At 45.3% G+C, this 26249-nt stretch overlaps 1 protein-coding gene across 3 annotated transcripts in view; it reads right to left on the reverse strand.

Annotated features, from left to right (window-relative positions):
- Positions 1-26249, reverse strand: part of LOC120995361 (myosin-10-like) — a 139025-nt gene that overhangs the window by 75234 nt on the left and 37542 nt on the right. The window contains exon 1 of one of the 3 annotated variants that reach the window (XM_040424512.1): positions 16319-16471. The exons of 1 other annotated variant lie outside the window; for it this stretch is intronic. The gene's annotated coding sequence lies outside the window, so the exon portion shown is untranslated. Of the gene's footprint in view, positions 1-16309; positions 16472-26249 lie in introns of those variants that run through there. One more of the 3 variants, XM_040424525.1, reaches the window with a different exon arrangement.

Raw genomic sequence — 26249 nt, forward strand, 5'->3', positions numbered from 1 at the left:
TGACAGGTTCCCTTTAATGTAATCTAATATACCTATGGGTGGATCCACATCAAACGTATGACTGCTAGGCACTTTAATGTCTGGCCATATCTGCACTTCTGACACGTCCATCACCCACACATTGCCCAACTCTACACCTGCGGTCTAACATTGTGTTCAGACACCTCTCAGGAAGAGTAAAAGACTATACCGCCCTGTAATCCACATACCTGAACACTGTCCAGGCCATAAAAGGTACGGAGGATTAATGATTACTCAGTATGGTGTCGTTACATTTGCTTTCGATATCTCTGAGGAAAGTTCAAAATCAGTTTCGACTACATCATATACAGAAAGTATAATGGTCGATCAGAGGAGAGAAAAATGCAGTAAATTTCTGAGAAAATGTAGAATGACACACTTAGAGCGTGGTGTCTGGTCTGTAGACAGCAGGTTATAGAGCAGGAGGAGCTGAGCAGACCGATATATAGATTTGTCGGAAAAGATTCATTTTAACTTGTAATGTATTAATTTCATTCCTTGCTCCATGCTTAAGAGTCCAGTGGGCGTTATTCACTGAATAGGACCGCCCACTGGACTCCTAAGGATAGAATGAACAGAGAATTAAATAAATGTAATACAAGTTTAACTGAATATCTCCCGATTAAACTATATATCCATCTGCTCAGCTCCTCCTGCTCTATAACGTGCTGCCTGTAGCTCAGATCCGTGTTCAATGTGAACAGTCACCTTTAAGCCTCATTCACATGTATACTGACGTGATGTACGGATCATTGTGTATCCATTTTGTTTCGTATATGTGTCATTTATATGTTGTGTATTTTTGTTTTTTCTGACCCATCATTCAGATATGTTGGGAGTCCAACCTCACTACTACTAGGGCTGAGAACAAGGTACCAAACCCCCTTTCCAGGTCACAGATTAGTATGAACACAGGTGATCCCTAGCAAAGAATGGGAGCATCTTGATTTGCTAGATGTATTTCAAGCTAGCATCTCAGGGGTGTGTCCTTTCTGCTGCAGCTCTCTCCCTATCACAGCTCAGGGAACACGTCCTTTCTGCTGCAGCTCTCTCCCTTGTCACAGCTCAGGAGACGTGTCCTTTCTGCTGCAGCTCTCTCCCTTGTCACAGCTCAGGAGACGTGTCCTTTCTGCTGTAGTTCTCCCCTGCCACCGTTCACATGTCATGTCCTTTTTGCAACAACTCTTTCCTTATCACGGCTCGGGGGGGGGGGGGAATGTCCTTTCTGCTGCAGTTCTCCCCCTGTCACAGATCAGAAGGGGCATCTTTTCTGCTGCAGCTTCTAACAGTAGATTGGGGTGTTGACCATTGCAGGAGGGAGCCGAGCATGTGCGACCTCCCCAGTGAGGTGGACATAGAAATAAGGAAAAGAACAACCAGCTGGTGGCGCCATACAGATACATTTTATTGAATAACTTTGTGACTATACTACATCTTAAAGGGATTGTCCAGGCTCCTGATATTGATGTCCTAGTTGAAAGTGTAGTGGTTGTGCCGAGGTACTGCTGCTCAGTTCCCATTCACTTCAACAGGAGCTGCAGTAACCTAGCACGACCGCTATGCTTTGTTCCATTCAAAGTCCTAGTTCCATCTCTAGAGGCTGCAGGGCACAGCTGATCCGTGGGGGGGGGGGGGTGCGGGGTGTCGGGCCCTCGCCGATCTGATATTATTGCCCTTTTCTGAAGATCATTAATATCAGGAGCAGTGATGGCCATCTTAACTCACAAGTCCGGCGGGGCACAGGTAAGCCCTTACCTGTGCCTGCGCCGCGAGCCGGTCTGAAATAAATGCGGTCAGCGGGAGCAGGCAGTTCCGAGAACATCCGCCGGGGGCCTTCATCAGGCTGTTCTTGGAACTGCCTGCTCCCGGTGACCGCATTTGTTTTAGACCTGCTGGCCATCACTGATCAGGAGCCTGGAAAACCACTTTACTTACCTGCAGTTACAAAAGTATTCAGATCCAGGTGCCGCTTTGAAAAACGTAGAGAAGAATAGAACAGAAAGATGCAGACATAGCACACATGCCTGTATTGGAAAGTCATGTCCTCCGCACTGAGGAATGCAAATATTCAGCACCTTGCGTGCGCACATCAGTGGAGCTTGCTTTGCAGGGAGGGGCAGATTCACAGCTGACTAAATTTATTTTCTTACACGACTGTTTATCTCCGCATCCAATTCGCATTTTTTGTGGGTCGGATGCGGACATATTCACTTCAATGGGGTCGCAAAAGATGTGGACAGCACACCGTGGCCATTCCACGGACACGCAAAAAAATAAAACCTGTCCTAATCTGGTTACGGACAAGGATAGAAGTTCTACAGAGGGCATGCACACATGGCCGGTATCCGCGTTTTGCAGATTCGCAATTTGTGGACCGCAAAAACGACAACGGCCGTGTGCATGAGCCCTTATTAAGAATTAAGGCCTAGACCAAACCCTCCCGATTTTGGGGGGGGTTCGGCCGACCATCTAATATGGATGGGGCCTCTTGCTTCTCCCCCGATGACAGATAAAGTAAAAGCACATTCGAGATAAGTTGCTGCCCTAATAGTCCGGCAGTGGCTTCCTCCCCTCTTCCTACTGACAACACATGCACACTCGGCTGGGTTGAGCATGCATGAGTATAGGGGTCATAGCTGTGGACCAAACATACATTCGGCCATCAGTTATCTTACAGGGGTTGCCAGGACCGTTGCCCCTGAACATGAAAAACCCCACTCACCTGTCCACGGTCCCGCCGATGCTCCATTCCCATTGGCGGCAGCGGTCGCAGGACCAAGCCACTTCCTGGTCCTGCGGGGACTGGTAGCGGCCGAGAACGGAGCAGCACCGGGATTGCTGAGAGGTGACTGTTTTTTTATGTTCAGGGGCAGGGGTTGGTTGTCACGTCCAAGGCTGTGCAACCCCTTTAAGTGCGTTCCAGCCTGCTCATTTGTCAGGTAATCGGCGGCTCAATTTACATGGGGCAAATATCCGGACCGAGCGTTCCTGGGAACTCTCCTTCCCAGGAATTGTTCCAATCCGCGGGCCCCTGTAAAAGGGCGTTAACAAGTACAACTTTCTTCACAGTCACACAGACCGTCTATGATGATAACTGGTGCCATTGAGACATCAATAAAAACTTGGGGGGCAATTCTGAAACCAGCAAACATTTTTATAAAAGGCATATAGACCAGAATTATAGTATATACGGGTCATGAAGGGTCGACGTGCTGCATAAAATCATAGCATCACATAGGGTGAGCACATTCTTTAAACTTTGCAAATATGTCACATAGTCGAGATGTTTGTGGGTATTTTTCCAGCTTTGCAGTATTTATACTCCTCCCCCCCCCCCCCCCCCCCCCCCCGGCTTCTCTAAAGGCTGGTAATGCTAAATCAGACCTGGTTGCTCAACCCGAGGGTCAAGCGGCAGGATGTGCACTGACGTTTGCTGATTACAGACCGTTTGGCTTCTTGAGGTCACCTGAAAGTATCACTGCCCGGTCAGAACCGATTCGGGCCAACAAAAAGTTGATTTAAAACTATTCTCAGTTCCGCATCATGAAAGGGGTCATTTCACGACGACAACCCTGTTTCATATAGGCCTAGAGACACCGCGCCAATCAGCCGATCGTAGGCTTTACAGAGGTTGTCCTCTGTAATGCAGTTTTGCATGAAGGATAAAGGGATCCACAGGATAAGGGATAACTAACTGATCGGTGGGGGTCTCAGTGGTCAGATCCCGAGAATGGGGTTTCCGTTCCCTCAATCTGATTGAGCAGCAGGTCAAGAGAGCCCCCTGCTTCACCATTCATTGTCTATGGGATCCCCAGAAACAGCTAAGCACTGCCATTTCCGGAGGTCCCGCATGCATCGACCTGCTGCTCCATCAGATCAAGGAAACGGGAACCCTGTTCTTGGGATCGGTCAAATGGCAGCAATCGGTTGTGGATAGGAGATAACTCCAAAACGTGACACAACCCCTTTAAAGATGGACTCACACCAAAAAAATTATTCTGTGACTAGTTAGAATAGTACATGATGTAAATTGTAGTGAAGGTAGTTTTCTTTCGGGTGACTATTTGTGATTTATAACCTCACTTCTGATCCTCAGCTGTGTCATGTTAGTTACTTCTTTATATATTCCTATGGGAGCCTCAATGTCCGTCTCAAAGGAATGAATAGAGAAACTGGCTTCCTGTCCGCACATAAGAATAGTCACAATGTTGGTCAGATAACACAGCTGAGGATCAGAAGGGAGGTTATAAATCACAAATAGTCACCGGTAAAAAAAAAAAAAATTACCTTCACTACAATTTACATCATGTACCGTTCTAACAGGTCAGAGAATACAAATTTTAGTGGGAGTTCTTCTTTAAGTTATATGACCACAGTAATAAAGGTGCCTATCTTTATTAATATACTGTATCAGTTTTGGCTTTGAAACCTCTTTGAGATGACAACTCCCCCCCTTCAAAAAAAAGTTAAAATTTTCTCAATAAATCCTCCAGGATTGTGAAAGGTCATCTGCGGCGGGCCGTGATTTACCACCACATTAGCATCTGAATGAAGCCTCTTTTTGCAGCTCCCATTGTGGCGGAGGTAAAACAAAGGGAGTACAGTAATTTCATGGCAGCCGTATTCATTCCCCACCAGTAAAGTTTTTATTTCCCGGAGAATACCCTTCAGATCAGTGCAGCATCCCCCAACTATTTATTCCCACTAGTAATTTCATTAATCGTACAAAAGCCAAAATGCACAAAGTGCGTTACTTTAATGATGCCCGATGGAATATGCTATGAAGAGTCCATTGTCTGTAAAAATAACGCGAAGGAGAGCGGGTTTACAAAGGAACAAAGAATGATACAGAGCTGACGGGTCAGCCTGGCATGCCGGCCAACGACTGGAGCTTTACAATCCAACCCCCAGAACAATGGGCCGGCTGCCAGTCTGTTTACTTGCTTTGGCCTTGCTCGCTGCTCTGCAGCTTAGTCAAACAATTCTGCACCTCCCGGCTCATTCCAGGGACACACATACTACATTTGTCTGTCCAGCAAATGCTCAACATTTTTGGTTCTTTTCTGTTACTTGTCACCGAAGGAGCAGCGCTCGATGGGACGTGTGGGTTCACATCTATTAACACAACTGATGACGTTTTGTTCGCCACAGCCGGATAGCGTGGGACTGCACGCAATGTTCTTCAGTCCTGTGAAAGGGGAACTTCTGGGGTGTTGACGTAGAGCCGGATGCCAGAAATGACCCCATAGGATCCGTTTTGGCTTAATGGGGTGGTCCGAAATTTTGATACTGATGGCCTATACTCAGGATAGGTCATCGATATCCGATTGGTGGGGGGGGGGGGCAACTCCTGGCAACAAAGCCGATCAGTGGCTGCAGCGTTCCGGTGCACTTCCTAGGCCAGTGACGTCACCTTCATCGGTCACGTGACCTCGGCGCAGCTCAGCCCCATTGAAGTGACTGGGCCTGGACTGCAATACCAAGCACAGCCGCTATAAAAAATACGCATAACATAAAAACGAGATTTAAACAGGCGATTTTCTGATGAAACATTATACAAAAAAAATGCACCAGTAACACATTATATATATTCATATAATTATTATTAATTATTACTTATTATAAATATTATAACTATTTATATTCAAAAACTTTATCCAGTTACAATGTTTGAAATTCACATCGCAATGGTCCTAGAATAGTCCATAAAACCACTTTCTGCGCCTGTCTGGATATCCCCTGCACCGCCGGAGGAAGCGTTCAATTTATGACGAGGCTTGTGCCTATGACAGTCCAGTCCGTGCGCCTAAACAGTTCTCTACAACAACTCAGAGATGCCGTAGATTTCCGGCTTCATTTGTGGCAGAAAACTGGCGTAAATGAAGATAACTTTGTCGGAGCCGCTTACCACGAACCCTTTAGGGAAAGTGGCGGAAAGATGCGACAATTATTTTTTTTTTTAAAGTTGCACCTGCGACTTTTTAACCCCACTTTTCAGGCGCAAGCGAAATTATGAATCTCCCCCTTGGTCTGCAAATACCATCAGAGGCTATGGTTACGGAGGAGGTCCCACACCAAGTGTGCATGCAGCTACGTCTCGGGGGCACGCCCCCTTTGTCCAGCATGCGTACTCCGCTATAAATACCCACCCACTGCTATTATTAACCCTTAGATAACAAAGGTTATATGAATATCAAAAAGTCATGGAAATACATCACTGGACAGGTGCATCTATTAGTGAATGGACATTCCCTTTAATACGTCCATGTAACCAGAGCTCCTAGGTAGAGTTTGAGAAGCAGGTAACAAGGCAAGGAGAAGAAAGTGAATCACAAGATGATTCACAACAACTTTCTTCTTTCCTTGGGATACAATAATATGTAATGAGTAGTAAACTTTCAGTGGCCATATGGTGCTATAAACAAGGGCCTATTTACATTGGGGGATGATCGGGAACAAATGAGCATATGAACGATCATTCCTAATCAGTGCCCGCTCATTTTACATGCGGTGATCGGGGATGAAGGATCATTATTAGGATCAATGATTGAAGAGGCCTCGGCACTCTAGTGAGTGCTCACGGCTCACCAAGCACAGCGCCATACATTGTATAGTGGCTGGGCTCGGTATTGCAGCCCGGGAAAATAAAAGCTAAAATGGTATTACCAACTGAAATACTGTACATGTCTGGTTACACCTCCAGGACTCCCATCTAATGGGAGAATGCATAAAAAAAATGCATGTGAGCAGCCACACGACAGACATACAGGTCTGTCACCAGATGGTTGGGGGGGCCGCACATAATGATATCGAGGGTCGCATGTGGCCTCTTAGCCTTAGGTTGAGCACCCCTGCCTTAGACCATGTCACCCATGAACACTGGCCTAGGAAGAGGCCGCAGCGCTCACCTAAGCACCATGGCCTTTTCAAACAGCTGATCAATGGTGGTGCCAGGACCCCCACCGATCAGATATAGCTAGGCCATCAATATTAAACTATTGGAAAACCACTTTAAAAATGTACAGTTAATACTGTCAATATAGCCAAGCCGAAGCGTGCAATAAACACCCTCTAAAATATGACAGTGTAAGACGCCTTGGCAGCAATTATCCAGCAAAGTCAAGGACTAACGCTATGAACGGCTGTAAAAGTACAAGGGTGTGACCTAAAAGAAATAGATCCTCACATCAAACCCTCAGCTCCATGTCTTCTCCTTTCCTTGAGTAAAGTGTCAGTTACACAGGCTAACGATCGGCTGAACGATCACTGCCTCATGCAAACAGTCCACCCATCACATCTTTTATGTGGCGGAAAAAAAAAATGTGTTGGTAGCACAACTGCCTTTATTCTATGGGAATGTGCTGCCGAAATAATGTAAAGTATGTGAAAGTAGTGAGTATGAATAAGGACTTATTCTTCCCTTCAGTGAACCATTTAAAAGGGGTTGGCCACGTTCTGGCTATCTGTGACCAATGTGTATGTAAGATGACTACATTGAATTTAGTGAGAAATTCTGTGCCGTTTGCTAAATTTAATAAGCCATGCCCTCATGGTAGGCAAATCTTCTGTGCTGTCCTCATGGAGGTCCTGTCCATAAGATGGCCGCTGATGGAGGCTCATGTGACCAGACATCATTCAGCCTCCTCCATACTAAGGCAGTGCAAGTGCGGATGGCGGGTGCAGTGCCTTTGAATGGAGGAGAGTCACATGGAGATGATCTGCCTGGTCACATGACTCTCCGTCAGCAGCCATTTTATAGACAGGACCTGTGGACAGACAGCACATAAGACTTAGCAAACAAGGGAGAATACCTTGTGAAATACAGAAAATGGCACAGAATACCCACAAATACAAATATAATCATCACATTGGTTAACAACAACTGGAAAGTGGCCAACCCCTTTAAATGGAAGTAATACAAATTGTGGCGACCAGCTTGCATATCGCTAATCGGCGCTTGTTACAAGCAAACAATCTAAGAAGCCTAAATCAAGTAAAAAGATTTGTTCATATAAGACACCATTGAAGCCAACAAGGCAGCCAGGAACGGTAGTGTCCTCTCTGTGAACTTCCTGTTGTTGACAAGCAACAACTCCCAGCATTTTGGCTGGAGGACCACAGGTTGGTCACCACTAGTCTGGAACCTAATCAGAGTCTTGGCTGCTATTCTATAGTTACTTCTGATATGGTTAATGCCTTACTCAGATTAGGACATTTCTGTATCTGCAAACCTAGTTACTAAGGAGAGGTCTCGAACATCTTCAAAACCTCCAAAGCAAGTCACATTTTCAGTGTCAATCTAATCGGTGACTGAACGGAAGTACATTACAGTGAAGCCAGGACAGTGATCAAGTCAAGGGTGTGGTGCCAATTCTTTACTGACACAACAGACAAGACAAAGGTGTGCCTATAAGAAAAACAACCTGGTTTGTGACATGGGAGGAGGGCATGCATTTTCTTCATGTCTTAAAGCGTACCTGAGTTTTCATAAAAAGTTTGCATAATGACTGTGCTTTTTTGTACAATCATAACTGTGAAGGAACAGTTATGTTTGGGCTGCCCTAATGTTTTTTTCCCCAGTCATATTATTCCCTGTTTAAGCTGCACAGCAAGATGCATTTCACTCAGAAGCAGGGGGCATTTCCATTCTGCCAGCATTGTACTGCTGTGATATCCTTTGCCTTTGACTTCCCACTATGTTTATTTTCAGCTCCAGAGCTTACAGAACAGATAAGGCTGGAGGCCCCCGTAAGGTTCAGAAGCAGTTCTTTTATCAGGCTAAGGATCTCAGCTAGCTCTGACACGACTACTTCCTCCCAGCCGTCTTCTGTCTCAGTTACCAGGGACAGATCATGCCTGACAACAGGCAGTGGACTGCAACTTAGCTGGAAGAGAGACCCCTAGTGGCCATGACTTTACAGCTTATTTCAGATGGACGTGGGACAGCCAGCATTGGGAAGGAGGTAAATATGCTTCTCTTCGCAGTTCTGTGCACAAGGGGGGTGGGGGAGTTGCTAACCCATTTCCCCCCAAAAAGGTGTACAACCCCTTTATGCCTGGATTCGGCCAGACAAAAACCGCTGCGCAGTGTGTTTTTCGTCCAGTCGAATCCCAGCAAATTTGCCGGGTAGTGGCAGGATCTCCACCGGACCCCCATTATAGTCAATAGGGCCAGCGGCCATTCTGGCAACGTCCGGCAGATTGTTCTGTTTGGAACTACTAACGTCATTGTGAAAGGACTGGAATAAAACCTACTTGAGATGCATTTTTTTCCAGTGAGAAGATAAAACTTGCTTGGAATAGACCTTTCTTCCACATAGCTTGAGAACATCAAGAGATGCCTTTCTCCTTCCTTTGATGTTCACAAATGCTAAGCCTCTTTCCACAACCAATTACTGCCACACCTCATGGAGGCATCTGGTGTGAGATTTACTCATGGATGAGAGTTTCACTGCAATTCTAGAATATAACGCTTAGTTGTATTTTATTCTTCACTTTCATTCTGTGGTACAATTATCACAGTTTACAGCAAATCCCATAACGTAGACGACTATAAGGACATACATTAATCTATAGGTTCTTCTAGGTGCCATGTGCGGTCCAAACTAAAAGGAGTTCTCCATTTTGGACAATCACAATAAACCGATCACAAAGTATCCCTCAACTAGGACCTCCAGGATTCACCTGTAATCTGAGGGGAAACCTGGCAGTACATACTCCATTACCCTGCAGTGCCCCCGCAGGGGAAATTAAGTATGACACATTGCCCATCCAAAGCAACGGGAATGTGGTCATAACAAAGTCCAGCAAGTTGAGATTTCTGAAGGCTGTCGTATGGCAAGTCACAGTAAACTGCACATTCATTATGATTAGGCGACAATACAATCTTATGTTGTGCAACTGTTGTAGCCCTAGTCAAATACAGGAGTGGTGGCTGATGGCAGACAGAATATCATCATTTAAAAAGTTTTTCTGGGATTAAAAAACAGGAAATGTGCTAAAATAAAAAAAAATTTAAATGACCATTACAAATGAATCAGTGTTAACGCTGTGATGGTCCTTGCCGATCCTTGTTCACTTCTCTTGTAGCATACCACGTGATTACTGCAGCCAATCACTGTCCTCAATGGGTTGATGCCACAAATACAAGCACCACTGCTGAAACCAGTGATTGGCTGCAGCAGCCAGATGGATGTACAGCACGTCATCACTGCAGCAAAGTTCACAAAGAGTGGTGGGGACCACAGAAGCAGTGGCACTAGAGCGGCGAAGGATTTACAGGCTGTTAGTCTTCACAGACTATTCTTTTATTGTCCCTATGCAGCTAAAAATATGACTCAACTCTGCATTAAGTCTCGATTCACTTTATATGTTGCATCTACAAGACTTACGAGTCTCCATGGTAACAGACTACAAATAAACCCTGTGTAGTCTGATGCAGTCACGTTTTATTCCCTTCTATCGACCCTCTCTCCTGCTGTCTGTAGTTAGCAGAAAGAAGACGCAGCTGGAAGAAAGTGTCCCATAACTGCAGAATCCGGCTACACACAGGTTAGATTTTAGTCTTTTAAGAGAGGAACCTCTGGGTGCAACGAGGTACAATAGCGACACCCTCATTGTATCAAGGGGCTAATTAGCAAATTATTAAAAAGCCGATTTCTCCACATTGCGGGCACGTATCGAGATGGGACCAGCAGCATTAGATTCAGCTGATAAAGGAATGATAAATAAAAAAAATAAAAAAATAAAAAACAGCAACTTCTAAATTTTTTGGGTTTTGCTTTGTGGGTTAAATTTTACAGCTCTCACTATTCTAATTTTATTCTGCAGATCAGTACTGATGATACTAATTTTTTTATCTTGTTACTACTTTTGCATAATAATTTATTTTATTTTTTTATTGCTTTTGTGTCGCCATAACTTTTTTATTTTTCTACCAATGGACCTGTGTTAGGGCTTGTTTTTGCAGGATGAGGTCACAGTTTCATTGGTACCGCTATGGCGTAAATACAAGTATTTTTCCTGACAAAATTAGGATTAAAAAAAGGCTGATTTACTCGGGAGTCCTTGCCATAGCACATGTGAAGTAGCATTTTTCGAGTGCGTATCTAAAATCCACCACGTGGAAAAAAAAAAAAGAATGGACATGTCACTTCTTGCTTCGGTTTCCACAAGGAAACCGTGCAGCTGACCACACGTGTGGACCTGTGGTATGATAGAACTCTAAGGGACAGTCTCGGGTCCCGTTCACATCTCCGTTTTGGAGATCCGGCTGCATGCAACGGTTTTTGTCCAACCGAAACCCACCATTTATGCTGGAAATCGGCCAGATCGCCGTCAGACCTTATTGCAGTCAATGGAAATCCAGTTGTGAAGAAGAGGATCCAGCAATGAAGTAGAGCAGGGATACTCAACCTGTGACCCTCCAGCTGTTGCAAAACTACAACTTCCAGCATGCCCTAATAGTTGTAGGCTGTCAAGTCATGCTGGGAGTTGTAGTTTTGCAACAGCTGGAGGGTCGCAGGTTGGGCATCCCTGAAGTAGAGGATCCAGTAGGCTGCTCTGTGCCAGAACAGCCTGCTGGATTTCCAAATGGAGATGTGAATGAGGCCCAAGAGATCTACAGCGGATTTCACACTTTGATTTTTATTCAGGGGACAATGGACAGTCCTCTTCATCAGGTCCAAAGTGACCTATCATGGTGATATTCATTAAAATGAGAAAGTTCTCTGTGGTAAAACAACAAATCTCAGCTTGCTTGGATTCAGATCTCATTACTCCTTTCCTAAAACATGTTCACACAAATCTAGTCCAACGAGCAAGATTTTTTTTCCCAAGACTTCACACACCAGCATGGGCATATTGTAACTTGCTCCATTGTGCTGGTACCACCATAAGTAAGCAGAGGAGCTTTGTGACAAGTTCAATAGACTGGAACGTGTTTGTTATCGCATGTGTGGAGAAAGTGAGCTGCTTTGTACTCCACCTGCGGTCCATCCTGGACAGAAGGGCCTGGTTACACTTCTTCAAGGAGCCAATTTCATTTTTTAAAGGGATTAGCAGTAAAAAACTCATTTTTAGGTGCATCGGCTACTGGGTTCCTGGGCTTAGCCACATGAAGGTCGCTCATTGTCTTCCATAATGTTTTCAATAAAGAGGAGAACACACAGATACTTATACTGGAAGTTGTCACACGCAATCAGGCAGGGGTCATGAAGGACCACATCGTTATGACAATGTGGTTGATGAGCTGACGTCTTGGCCTACAGAGCCATACTGTGTGGACAGGTACCTCCATGTAATCCAAGGGTGGACAACCTGCAGCCAGCATTGCCATTTTGTGAGGCCCGCAACCATATGATCCCATCAGACAGAAGAGAAAGGGCGCGTAGTGCAAGGCAGGAACTAATGGCGCACTACGTAGAAATCTCAAAGACCTCATATTTTGGCAGAATGGGGGTCTCCTGACTCCTCTATGGCACTCCGGAAAGGTGTAAGGTGAGCAGCAGAGGTGGCCATGAATGAGAGGATGCTTGGTCTGGAGTGCAAGCAGGAGGGGAAGGGGACTACCCGTTTTCCCGATAGGTGGAAGTCCTGGAACTGGAGCCGGCACCAATCAAGTATCAGAACTCAGGAACGGAGACTCGGATCAACTATGTGTCTATGCAAACAGCTGGATAGAGAGGTCACTTGTGACAGATTCCCTTTAAAGGGGTTGTCCAAAAACCCACCACAAGTTTGCCTATTTACACATTCACCCAAAATCAACAAACTGAAAAAAGGGCAGACAATCATTTTTGTTCGGAGTATGTTTGTCCGTGTACCGTTAAAATCAATATATTAATACACATTTTAGAAGTAAATTGCAAAGATGTCTGCTGTGTGTGTATAAAAAATGGTAAGACGCCTTTGTCATACGCCTCCATGATCTTTCAACTACAAAGTCGCGGCCCCACCCTGCACGTGTAGCCTCATCTCGGAGTGTTAAATCAACTAGAACGTACACATTTCCCAAGGCTAGTAACAGACTCAGTCAGCACCCATGTAAAACCAGGCTCAACGGCTGCAAGATAAACTCAGGAGTCTCTTTATGAGGCTATTGACCACCTTCTAAAGTAGAGGTACTCTAACTTTAAGGGGTTGCGTCATCTAATACATTGTCCTAGCGATATGCCCCCAATGTCTGATAGGTGCTGGTCCCAGAGGTGGGACCCACACCTATCTTTAGGACAGAGTCCGCAAAGTGAAGGAGGGCTCATCGCACTTGTGCGGTCGCCATCGATTCATTTCTATGGGAGTGCCGAAAATAGCCAAAAAGCGTGCTTGGCTATTTTATTTTTGGAAGTACCATTGAAAGGAATGGGAAGTGCACCACGCAAGCGCGCCCATCGCTTCAATCATTTCTATGGGGCTGATGGAAATAGCCGAGCCAGATTGGCTATTTTTGGCAGTCCCATAGACATGAACAGAGGGCAGCTGCATATGCGCAGTGCACCCGCCTTCACTTTGTGGGTTCCGTTGTAAAGATAGGTGGGGGTCCCAGAGGTGATACCAGCACCTATCAGACATTGGGGGCATATCCTAGCGATATGCCCCCAATGCATGAGATGATACAAATCCTGTAAAGGGATTTTCCAGGAGGTCATCAATTTCAGATAGGACAGGGTCCATCTACCGGCCCCCCACCAACCACATGTTTTTACAAGCTACAGTGCAGGAACCAGGCACCAGAACGCCATCCGATCTGGAGTGGCTATGCCCGCTTATGGCAGCTGGTCCCATTCAAGTGAATAGGCCCTATCGATCCAATATTGAAGATCTATCCTAAGGATAGGTCATCAATAAGTAAGTCCTGGAAAAAACCCTTTAAGCTGGACATACATATTCGACTAACGTTGGCCAAAACCACTAATTTCATCAGGTTAGTCATAGAACAGGTCTGGCCTGTGTTCAACATGCCCCAATACTTTATTTCCCACTGAGAACGCATGCACACTCGACCAAACTGAGCATGCGAGTGTACAAGGAAGGGTGCTGGAAGGCTGGATGAGCATTTGGCAGATAGCTACTGAAGGTGTATGGAAACGTTTAGAGTACGGCCACACGGTCAGGTTTCCTGATGCAGTTTTGGAAGCCAAAATCAGGGGTGGATCATAACAGGAGAGGAAGGATAAAGTACAAATACGACTTTTTTTAAATTTACTCCTGGTTTTGGATTCCAAAACTGCATCCGTGTGGTCGTACCCTTATGGCCTAGCCCAGGGATCTGCAACCTCCGGCACTCCAGGTGTTCTGAAACTACAACTCCCAGCATGCTTCATTCACTTCTATGGGAGTTAGAAGAACCGCTGAGCATGTCTGCATGCTGGGGGTTGTAGTTTCACAGGATCTGGAGTGCCGAAGGTTGCTGATCCCTGCCCTAGCCTCTTGGATCCTAATAGTGATTAACCCTGGAGGTAGGACCAAGTGTCCAAGACCTAGTAACCCTGGTCCTAGGACAGAGTGGTATCCAGGACGTACCGAAGAGCAAAGCAAATCAATCCATTGCCATAGCATCCAGACTAACCCCACCGCGTGCACCAACACTTACTCCACTCAATGACTCCTGCAGCAGACAAGCACTTATATGAACACGCTTCATATCTAAACCAGTATTTCTTGATTTTACAGCCAGCACTGTACGCTTGGTTTCACCCTCCTTTTACAGTCTTCATCATGTAGGTAAATAGCAATAAAGCTCGTGTCCAACAGCCATTAACCAGTGTGTAGCGCTGGAAGGGACGGCTCACCAGTAAGGAGGCAATCCAATTTGTGGCTTCATAAATGCCCCCTTTGTCTGCATTTTGTTAAAGAGCTGTAATCTATTACCATCAAATAATTAAATCACCGCTCCGCCAAGTTAAACATTCCTACGTCGCGCTCTTTGAGTTTACCGCTTTTTTTTTTTTTTTTACAAAATGTACCAAGGATACATGTTCATGCCAATGTATTGGTAATGCTTTCATGTACACCTACATGACCTCAGCCCCAGACTCCCAGAGGCTTCAGGAGAAGTGGTAGCGACATCTAGGCTTCATGCACACGACCCACGTGATGCGGCGTGCAGCAGCAGTTTGCAGACTACAGAACACTTACGGTTGTGTAAATAAGCCCTAATGGCTACTTGCTAGGGGCAGCTAGACAGTGACCAGCCTCTCGCCATGCAACCCTCTGCAGAGCTGCTCAGCGTTGCATTTCTCCACCCAAAGACTAAAGAATATGAAAATAACTGTATGATAATAACTAACATTAAAAATTATGTATTTTCGTAAATGCACAATATGCTAAACGTGTGTATTTTTGATCATATCACCCTGTACATTGCTGGTCCCCTGTGGCACTCCAAGTCTAAAGCCGGCCAGACACTAGATGTTCGGCTGACTGCTATTCCTTCCACACACTTGCAATCTTGTGTCAGCTCTACAGGACCAGACTCCTCTGGTGGCAGATTGTCTGCTGACATCAAAATTCAAAATGATATGACATGCTGAAACCCAACTGCCCAATCAGTCTACTCTCCGTCATCTGGAGACCACCATACACATTAGATGTTCGGCTGACTGCTATTCCTTCCATAGTCTTGCACTCTTGGGTCAGCTCTACAGGACCAGATTCCTCTGCTGGCAGATTGTCTCTTGAGATCAAAATGATCTGACGTGTTGAAACCTAACTGCCCAATCAGTCTACTCTCCGTCATCTGCCTTAATGGAGCGTCATCTGGAGAATACACATTAGATGTTCAGCTGACTGCTATTCCTTCCATAGTCTTGCACTCTTGGGTCAGATCACCAGTAATACCAGCGACTGCCAGACTCCTCTGGTGGCAGATTGTCTACAGAGATCAAAACGATCTGACATGTTGAAGCAAAACTTCTATTCTCCGAGATCTGCTTTGAAGGAGAGTCGGGAGGCCACCGTGCATGTTAAATGGTTGCCCGCTCCTTCCAGAATGGGCAGATTCATCCCAATAGGTGTAGGAGTCGCAGCCACAGATTGCTCAAATCCACATAAAACCAGTATCACAAGTACTGTGCATAATTTAAAAAAAAAAAAAAAAAAAAAGCAAAAAATCTACAAAACACAAAAGAGCTGGAGAATAATCAGCTACAGATCAGCAGATCACGATTTATCCAGGCTAACAAGAACCTCAAAAAGTAAACTAGCACCACACCTGAGCCCCCCAGGATTATACAGTGAGGCAGGCTATGGCCAGAACCCCTCCACACATGCAATATGAAAAGTGACATGCCTCACGTACCTGGACTCGAGCGTCGTATACTGTCCTGCAGTATCCCACCCAAAAAAAGAGAAATATATTCCCTCTGGTGCAGAGCAGGTGGTTAACTCCAAGGTGGATGTGTCGCTGTGCATCCAGACACTCGACTGTCAGTGCACGTCCGGAAGGAGAGGAGGGGGAGTACAAAGGTCCCTGATGTCACTTAGCAAGGAGGGGCCAGGAATGCACTGCTCTCTAACGTGCTGAAACCTCCGAAGCAAACATCATACCTCCAGACAAGGGGCTGGGCTCGAGAAGTATTCATTCTGACAAAGGTGGAGAAGGTTTCCTAGTTGTCTCACCACTTTCTGCCCTATAAAACTTTCTACTTTTATTATACTTTTTGAGGACTGAGGGGGAGGGGGGCCACATTCCTGTTAGGCCTCATGCACACGACCGTATGTATTTTGCGGTCCGCAAAAAATACGGATGACGTCCGTGTGCATTCCGTATTTTGCGGAACGAAACAGCTGGCCCCTGATAGAACAGTCCTATCCTTGTCCGTAATGCGGACAATAATAGGACATGTTCTACAAACCGGATTCCAAAAAAATTGGGACACTAAACAAATTGTGAATAAAAACTGAATGCAATGATGTGGAGATGGCAAATGTCAATATTTTATTTGTAATAGAACGTAGATGACAGATCAAACGTTTAATCCGAGTAAATGTATCATTTTAAAGGAAAAATACGTTGATTCCAATTTTCACGGTGTCAACAAATCCCAAAAAAGTTGGGACAAGTAGCAATAAGAGGCTGGAAAAATGTAATTTGAGCATAACGAAGAGCTGGAAGACCAATTAACACTAATTAGGTCAATTGGCAACATGATTGGGTATAAAAAGAGCTTCTCAGAGTGGCAGTGTCTCTCAGAAGCCAAGATGGGTAGAGGATCACCAATTCCCACAATGTTGCGCAGAAAGATAGTGGAGCAATATCAGAAAGGTGTTACCCAGCGAAAAATTGCAAAGACTTTGCATCTATCATCATCAACTGTACATAACATCATCCGAAGATTCAGAGAATCTGGAACAATCTCTGTGCGTAAGGGTCAAGGCCGTAAAACCATACTGGATGCCCGTGATCTCCGGGCCCTTAAACGACACTGCACCACAAACAGGAATGCTACTGTAAAGGAAATCACAGAATGGGCTCAGGAATACTTCCAGAAACCATTGTCAGTGAACACAATCAACCGTGCCATCCGCCGTTGCCAGCTGAAACTCTACAGTGCAAAGAAGAAGCCATTTCTAAGCAAGATCCACAAGCTCAGGCGTTTTCACTGGGCCAAATATCATTTAAAATGGAGTGTGGCAAAATGGAAGACTGTTCTGTGGTCAGACGAGTCACGATTCGAAGTTCTTTTTGGAAATCTGGGACGCCATGTCATCCGGACCAAAGAGGACAAGGACAACCCAAGTTGTTATCAACGCTCAGTTCAGAAGCCTGCATCTCTGATGGTATGGGGTTGCATGAGTGCGTGTGGCATGGGCAGCTTGCATGTCTGGAAAGGCACCATCAATGCAGAAAAATATATTCAGAACAACATATGCTCCCATCCAGACGTCATCTCTTTCTGGGAAGACCCTGCATTTTTCAACAAGATAATGCCAGACCACATTCTGCATCAATCACAACATCATGGCTGCGTAGGAGAAGGATCCGGGTACTGAAATGGCCAGTCTGCAGTCCAGATCTTTCACCTATAGAGAACATTTGGCGCATCATAAAGAGGAAGGTGCAACAAAGAAGGCCCAAGACGATTGAACAGTTAGAGGCCTGTATTAGACAAGAATGGGAGAGCATTCCTATTTCTAAACTTGAGAAACTGGTCTCCTCGGTCCCCAGGCGTCTGTTGAGTGTTGTAAGAAGAAGGGGAGATGCCACACAGTGGTGAAAATGGCCTTGTCCCAACTTTTTGGGGATTTGTTGACACCATGAAATTCTGATTCAACATATTTTTCCCTTAAAATGGTACATTTTCTCAGTTTAAACTTTTGTTCCGTGATTTATGTTCTATTCTGAATAAAATATTAGAAGTTGGCACCTCCACATCATTGCATTCAGTTTTTATTCACGATTTGTATAGTGTCCCAACTTTTTTGGAATCCAGTTTGTATTTTTTTTGCAGAACGGAAATACAGAAATAGAATGCACACTGAGTAACTTCCGTTTTTTTTTTTTTGCTGACCCATTGAAATGAATGGTGCCGTATACGGTCCACAAAAAAAAAAACCCAAAAAAAAACGGAACGGACACAAAAAGAATATACATTCGTGTTGATGAGGCCTTATCCTGATGGCATGTGTAGTCACCTTCTACAGATATGGGTGGAGATTTACTAATGCAACATAGTAAAATGCACCAAAAAACTGGCGTACGTTTAAAGATTTACTCAGCAAAATTCACCAAAATACTGATCAGACCCTTATCCCCCATCGTGTGGATAGGGGATACATTTTAGTAATGGCACAACACTTAAACTTGGAAAAACCCCTTCAATCATTGTACAATCAAAGTTTTGTAACTTTTAAATTTGCTTCGAATCATCGCCATTTTCAACATTCCTTCTTGCTGTCAGTGAATGGCAACGTTAAAAACATACAATATTTTTTTTATGCTGCAACACTGTACAAATATAAGGGGAGATGTCCTAATACTGGAGCACTAGGCCAGCGTACAACATATGAATGGGACGCACATTCTTTCCCACCGTATTCCATGTGTCTGTACACAGTATGAGCAGTGTACTGCTGTAACATGATTATATAGTGGGCAGAAGGAATATTTTGTATCCAGAGGTGGAAAACCTGTTCCGATTATGACCAAAGGTTTGGCTCATTAAGGCCCCTTTCAGACGAGCGGACTTACAACGTGAGTATGCAGCAGCTCCCGTCCTGACCTCCCAGCACTGACTGGGGTCGCATATGTAGCTTTATATTCATTTACGATGCTATGTAACTGTTAGAGTTCTGGAATGTATTGTATAACATTGACAGCATCATGTCAGTGTTATCCTATACATTCCAGAACTGTAAGGGTCCATTCACACATCCGCAATTTCGTTCCGCATTTCTATGAATTCCGGGTCCGCAATTCCGTTCCCGAAAAAAATAGAACATGTCCTATTCTTGTTCACAATTGCAGACAAGAATAGGCATATTCTATTAGTGTCGGCAATGTGCGGTCTGCAAAATGCGGAATGCACATTGCTGCTGTCAGTGTTTTACGGATCCACAAAACACTTAGACGTGTGAATGGACCCTAAGGGTTACATAGCATCATAAATCAGTCTAATGCTATGCGACCCCGGCAGTGCTGGGAGGTCAGGACAGGAGCTGCCGCATAATCACGCTGCGAGTCCGGAGTGTGGAACTTGCTAGTCTGTCTGAAAGGGCCCTAAATTGTCATGTTACTTGGGATCTCCCACCAAATCTTAAGGTTCGGCTACATGGCGATTTTGGCTGTGCCTGCTGTCTCGCAACCAAAGTTTCCCGTGTGTCAGACCCCCGCCGATCAGAGGCTGATAATCTATCCATTGGATAGATCAGTAAGAAAAAGCTACAGAATCCCTTTAATACCGTTCCAGCAAAGTGAATGAGATTAGACAAAATGCGGAAATTCACCTTCCAAAACTAATTTTGAAATCCGCACAAAAAGTTGACATGCTGCGGATTTCAAAATCCGTTTGGAAGGTCAATTTTTAAATCCACAGGATGTCAATTGTAATGAAGGGTGAGATCTGCAGCAAAACCGCATCAAATCTGCATTAAAAAAAGCACAATTAACACATGCGAAATTCCATTTGTAATCCTGCGCCAGTACCCTTACTCTCCACATGACGCGTGACGAGCCTTATGCTTGGGTCCTATTCATTAGACTAGAGATCCCACTGCACGAGACCCTTCGAGGTTCTGTACCACTGCGTCACTGCTGTACCGCCCAGCACGCTACCTTCATCTTTCCATTCCTGAACGGGCAAAGGATTACATGCGAGTTGTCCGCGTTATAATCCCCAAAAATAAGTGGATCTCGGTTTGTTCAGCTTCTGGGAACCCAAATGATCAGATGTGGTCTACTGAGAAGTCCAGCAGCAAATGTTCAGGTTCCCTGCAGCGCTCCCACAGGGAAAACAAAACATTACATCGTGCCCAGTGGAATCAATGGGCTGTGTTACGCACAGACGTCATGGGTCCTCCAGAGAGAGATGGTCTTTGTAGTCATTCTCTTGCGGATGCATGTCTCAATGAAGGACCAGCTCTATAAACTCTAAAATTCCATAATGGGGGTATTTGAAAATGAGTTTCATAAACCGGATAACTCCTTTAAAAGGAATTTGTAATCAGGAAATTCAGTGATACACCAGGCACAATGCCTTGTAGGGCTAGCTCAGCCGAGTGGAATGAATCCTCTGCAATCTGTTGCTTCATTCTGAAGTACTTTTAATCCATATGCAAATGAGCAGTTTGGTGCACCGAGGGTTGGCCCAAGTCATTCTGTGCACCTTTACTCCTCCTGCTTCCTCTGCCGGCCCCTCCCCCTTCAGGTGAGATGACTGTGCAGGAAAATGCTCCTGTCAATCAGGAAGGAGGGACTGGCTGGTAGTAAGAGGAACAAGGGTGCACAGAGTGGTTTGGGCCCGCCCTCGGTGCACCTAACTGTTCATTTGCATATAAGTTAAAAAGTACTTATTCTCCAGAATAAAGTATCCCTAGATGAAAGGTATCTCCAGTCAGCTGGGCTAAGCCTATAAGACATTAGTGCAGGCTTACGAATAGCGTCTAAGAATAAAAATTACAGTCTTAGGCCTCATGCACACGACCGTTCCGTTTTTTGCGGTCCGCAAATTGCGGATCCGCAAAACACGGAAGCCGCCCGTGTGCCTTCCGCAATTTGCGGAACGCAACAGGCGGCCCATTGTAGAAATGCCTATTCTTGTCCGCAAAACGGACAAGAATAGGACACGTTATATTTTTTTTGCGGGGCTACGGAACGGACATATGGATGCAGACAGCACACGGAGTGCTGTCCGCATCTTTTGCGACCCCACTGAAGTGAATGGGTCGGCACCCGAACCCGAATGGAATGCGGACCAGAACAACCGTCGTGTGCATGAGGCCTTACTATAGACAAATTTACTATTCTGGTGCACCGACCTGTATAAATTTGGGGGTATCATAAATACTGCTCCAGATTTACACCAAACTTCTGTTCATGAACCAGAATTCTATCCGTGTGCCAAAAAAACTAAATGTCACCTATAAGTGGCCATAGTTTTACTCCAAAAATGCTCCAAAATATTGGCACACGGGTCACTTAGGCCACGCCCTTCCCATTAAGCCACACCCAAAAAGCTTAGAAATGGGTGTAAAACAGTTGGTAAATGTGATGCAAAGCATGTACGTTAATTTTTTGGTGCAAAAAGCTGGCACACTCAAAAGTAAATCTGCCCCTTCATGTACATCGGAGCACCTGTATCCAGTTGTGATCAGGACAGGGCTCCACCTTTTTGGCTATAAATTATAGGAAATATACAAATAAATCACTAATTCCTCATTTTAAAAATAAAAATGTATCCTTTAGAAAAACTGGGAGAGAACAGCGGAAAGCTGCCAGACTGGAGTTGCTTTACATACTGATTTGAATGTAAGTTTAGAAGAGCAAACCGCACGAGAGCGCATGGGCACAGTCCGTCCTCACCGTTTGTGGCGACATCGCGGTTAACTCTTTGCAGTCCATCCGCTCACACGTTCAGGATTGGATGACGATTTTGGCACAGATTCCATCCGGATTTTTAACATTCACTTCAATCCCATTGAAGCGAATGGAAAAAAATCCGGACAGGAAAAATAAAATGAACTGACATGCTGCGGATTTTAAAGTCGGCACCGCAGGTCAAAATCCGTGCAGAAAAATCTGCATCGTGTGCATGAGAATTTCAAATCATCATTGAATACAGATATTCCGCACACTATCCTGATCGTGTGCATTTAGCCTTAGGGGTTGTTCACATGACAGATTTCACAGCAGAATTTTGGCGCGCTGATATGTCGCCGAAAACCCTCCAGCGGCCGCATCTTTTCTGCCACCTATTCATTTCAATGGGAGGCAGCGCTGAGCATGGCGGAGCGGCTGCTTAGCCGAGAACGGACATGACCCTCTTTGGTGCAGCTGTGAATTCGGAGGTAGAAAGAATGCGGCCACTCGGGGGGGGGGGGGGTTTCATCCTACCAAAATTCTGAAGTAAAATCCGCTGCATAAAACGTCCCCTTAGGGTGTGTCCAGAATATCTAAATGAAATCCGCACAAATCCAAACAATTTCTTGTGTTTTTGGTGTGCTTTTTGTGCATTTTTATGCAGTATTTGGCCTCATGCACACGACCGTTCCGTTTTTTTTACCAATCCGGGGTTTGCGGACCGCAAAAACGGAAGCCGCCCGTGTGCTTTCCGCAATTTGCGGAACGGCCCATTGTAGAAATGCCTATTCTTGTCTGCAAAATGGACAAGAATAAGACATGCTATATTTTTTTTGCTGGGCCACGGAACGGAGCAATGGATGCGGACAGCACACGGAGTGCTGTCCGTATCTTTTGCAGCCCTATTGAAGTGAACGGGTCCGCATCCGAGCTGCAAAAACTGCGGCTCGGATGCGGACTAAAACAACGGTCGTGTGCATGAGGCCTTTCAGGCAGATTTTCTGCATATCTCATCCTTCCATTAAAAAAGGGTGAAATCTGCACAAGAAAACAACTGACATGATGCAGATTTCAAAATCCACACGGCGGATCAATTTCCGCACAGAAAAAATCTGCAAAGTGTAGATGAGATTTGTCCTCTCTCATACACTTTGCTGGTCCTGTATTACACGGGAAAAACCCCACATAATACGCACCGTGCGCAGGCACCCTTAGGCCCCTTTCACACGAGCATGACGGATTGGCTCCGGATGCGTTTAAGGTGAAACTCGCACCATTTTGCAAGCAAGTTCAGTCAGTTTTGTCAGCGATTGCGTTCAGTTTTTTCCGCGCGGGTGCAATGCGTTTTGATGGGTTTTTCCCGCGTGTGATAAAAAAAAACTGAAGGTTTACAAACAACATCTCTTAGCAACCATCCGTGAAAAACGCACTGCATCCGCATTTGCGTTTTTCACTGAAGCCCCATTCACTTCTTTGGGGCCAAGGCTGAGTGTAAAACGCAGAATATAGAACATTCCGCGTTTTTCACGCAACGCAGAACTGATGTGTGAGAAAAACCGCTCATGTACACAGACCCATTAAAAAATCAATGGGTCAGGATTCAGTGCGGGTGCTATGCGTTCACGTCACGCATTTGCACTCATGAGGAAAACGCGCTCGTGTGAAAGGGCCTTAGAGTAGGTTTAGATGGAGGATTTTGTCCACCACAAAAACTGCCCCATATCCTACGGCACAAACCGTTGTGCTGTGCTGTGGTTTCTACCATGGGTTTTCATGTGGACTCCCTCAAGGTTAGAGCTCCCCCACAGGGGTCCGTGCCAAGAATGGACCTGTACAAAAAATCCTTGCCCGCATGAACGGTGGTGTGGCTTCCCATTGAAAACAAGGGGAGGCAGTGTCAGCGCAGATTTAGGAAAAATCTGTGCTGAAACCCGCGCCCAAAATCCTCTGTCCGAACACAGTCTTAACAAATGTGCTCGCATCCTGCATCCAGTGCAATTACACGGGCTATTTTTTACCCCATTCACAAGCAGCGGTAAAAATAAAAAAGTGACTTGTCTTCAGCGCGACACTACTAAGAGTGTTCTTTTGTGAGCAGAGCAGCAGCCCATTATTCCCATGTGGATTAGTACCATTAAATCGGTTTCCGCCAAGGCATCCACTGCACACCGGTGGCAGAAATACGAGCGCCGGCCTTAGATATCGGGAATAGATCCTCCTGCAAGTACAGTATTACCCATCCCTCTCCATACAAACAGCAGAATTAAATGCCCCTATCTGCTCCCAGTAAAAAGGTTTGGTCCAGTATACATAATCTGTGCCGCCCCCCCCCCCATGTACAATGTGACATTGTCTATGAGAGCGCAAAAATCCAGTGAAGCCCATGGACCACCACTTAGCAAACATGGAGGCTGAAATTACCAGCTGCCATAAAAACGCCTGTGATATCACATCCGTTGGTCATATGGCCTGCGCTGCACAGTCCCATTCAAGCAACTGGGATTGAGCTGCAATACCAAGCACGGCCACTATACAATGTATGGAGCTGTGTCTGGTATGCTATGAAGAGGCCACAGCTTAGTCGGGACCCCACAAATCAAATATTGATGACCGAGTCTAAAGGATAGGTCATCAATATTTAAATCTCAGAAACTCCTATAAATCTTAAAGGTTTCCCACACAATACAAACTTATCCTCAGTCCAAAAAATGGGGGGGGACCCATGTTCTTATGTTCTTCATTCATTCTCCATGGGACTGCCGGAGATAGTTGAATACAGTGCCCACAGGTTGGACCCCCGACAGTCGGATACTTATCCCCTACTCTGTGGATAGAGGATGTTTCCATTGTCAGAAAACCCTTTATAGTGGATGTACATATTCTATAGCTGTTGGCTGAACAGCTATTCCTCCCGACCTCCCTCTACACAAGCTCGCTCGTTTCAGCTGAGCACAGTTGTGTTTTTAAGGTAAATTTACACGGAGCGAGCAATTATCAGGAACAAACTTTAGATGGACCAAATATCAGGAATGTAAAAGGGACCTTAGAGCTGCTGCCAGACTCTTCTGGTGGGTTATCTTACCTTCCATGAACTTTGAAGGATGAAGCATGATGAAATTCAAAACGTCCGATCAACGAATCAACGTCAACCAAACATCTGATAGACAACGGATGGTCCGCCTGTCCCAGAGGGTTGGCTGACGTTAGTCTAACATGCAAACCTTACCAGAGGAGTCAACCTCTGTGCTACTTTATTTTGCCATTTCTTAGCCATTTGCGCCAACAAATCTTGAAGTCTTTGGCATAATGCACCACTATCAGGTAGACCTGAGAAAGAACATGGCATCAACGCCACGTGACAGTAATATCCGAGCCACTCAGCTCGAGCTGTTCACTGGTCCCCCACCATCATGGTGCTGCTTGGAAGGAAACTCTTTCATCTCTTCTGGTTGGAGTAGGAGAACAGGTAGACATTGTTTTACAGCCTAAGGCTGAAACGGTCTTCAGTAGAGCTGAGCAAAATGTTGTCGTTGCGATGATGAATGAGGCCAGCACTTCTGCCAGTGTCATACTTCGCATTCTTCAATCAAGGTCAATAACCTTGGACGTAGGACGAGGTCTCATAAGTCACGGTTTAATTATTTGTTTTCTTCGTACAAAATCTTTCCCAATCATTATTTAGACGGCCTGCATTAAAGGGGTTGGTTATCTGACTCTTGGTAACTGAAGACCTATACTCTGGCCATTTGACCGATGTTCTTGAAGTCACTGGCCTAGGGTAAGCAGCGAGAAGGCTTCAGCACTCACAGGAGAGCCGGAGCTTTCTCAAACGGCTGTTCGGTGGGGATCCCGGATGTCGGACCCCCACCGATCAAACACTGATGACCTATCCAGAAAGACAGGTCATCAGTTAAGCCTCATTCACACGTCAGTGTTTTAGTCAGTGATTTACATCAGTGATTGTGAGCCAAAACCAGGAGTGAAGCCTCCACAGACATAAGGTATGACAGAAAGATCTGCACCTGGATTTGGCCCAATATCACTGATGGAAAATACTGACTAAACACTGACATGTGAATGAGCCATTACAAAGAGTCATAACCCGTTTAGGAGTTAATTACTTCCATAGGACACGCCTCATGGAAGTAAGAGCGATATAGACCCTGACGAATGGTCTAGAGCCATCAGTGTCCATGTTCCTCTCCAGTGGTAG

Source organism: Bufo bufo, chromosome 1, assembly GCF_905171765.1.
Source record: "Bufo bufo chromosome 1, aBufBuf1.1, whole genome shotgun sequence".
Classification (NCBI taxonomy): domain Eukaryota; kingdom Metazoa; phylum Chordata; class Amphibia; order Anura; family Bufonidae; genus Bufo; species Bufo bufo.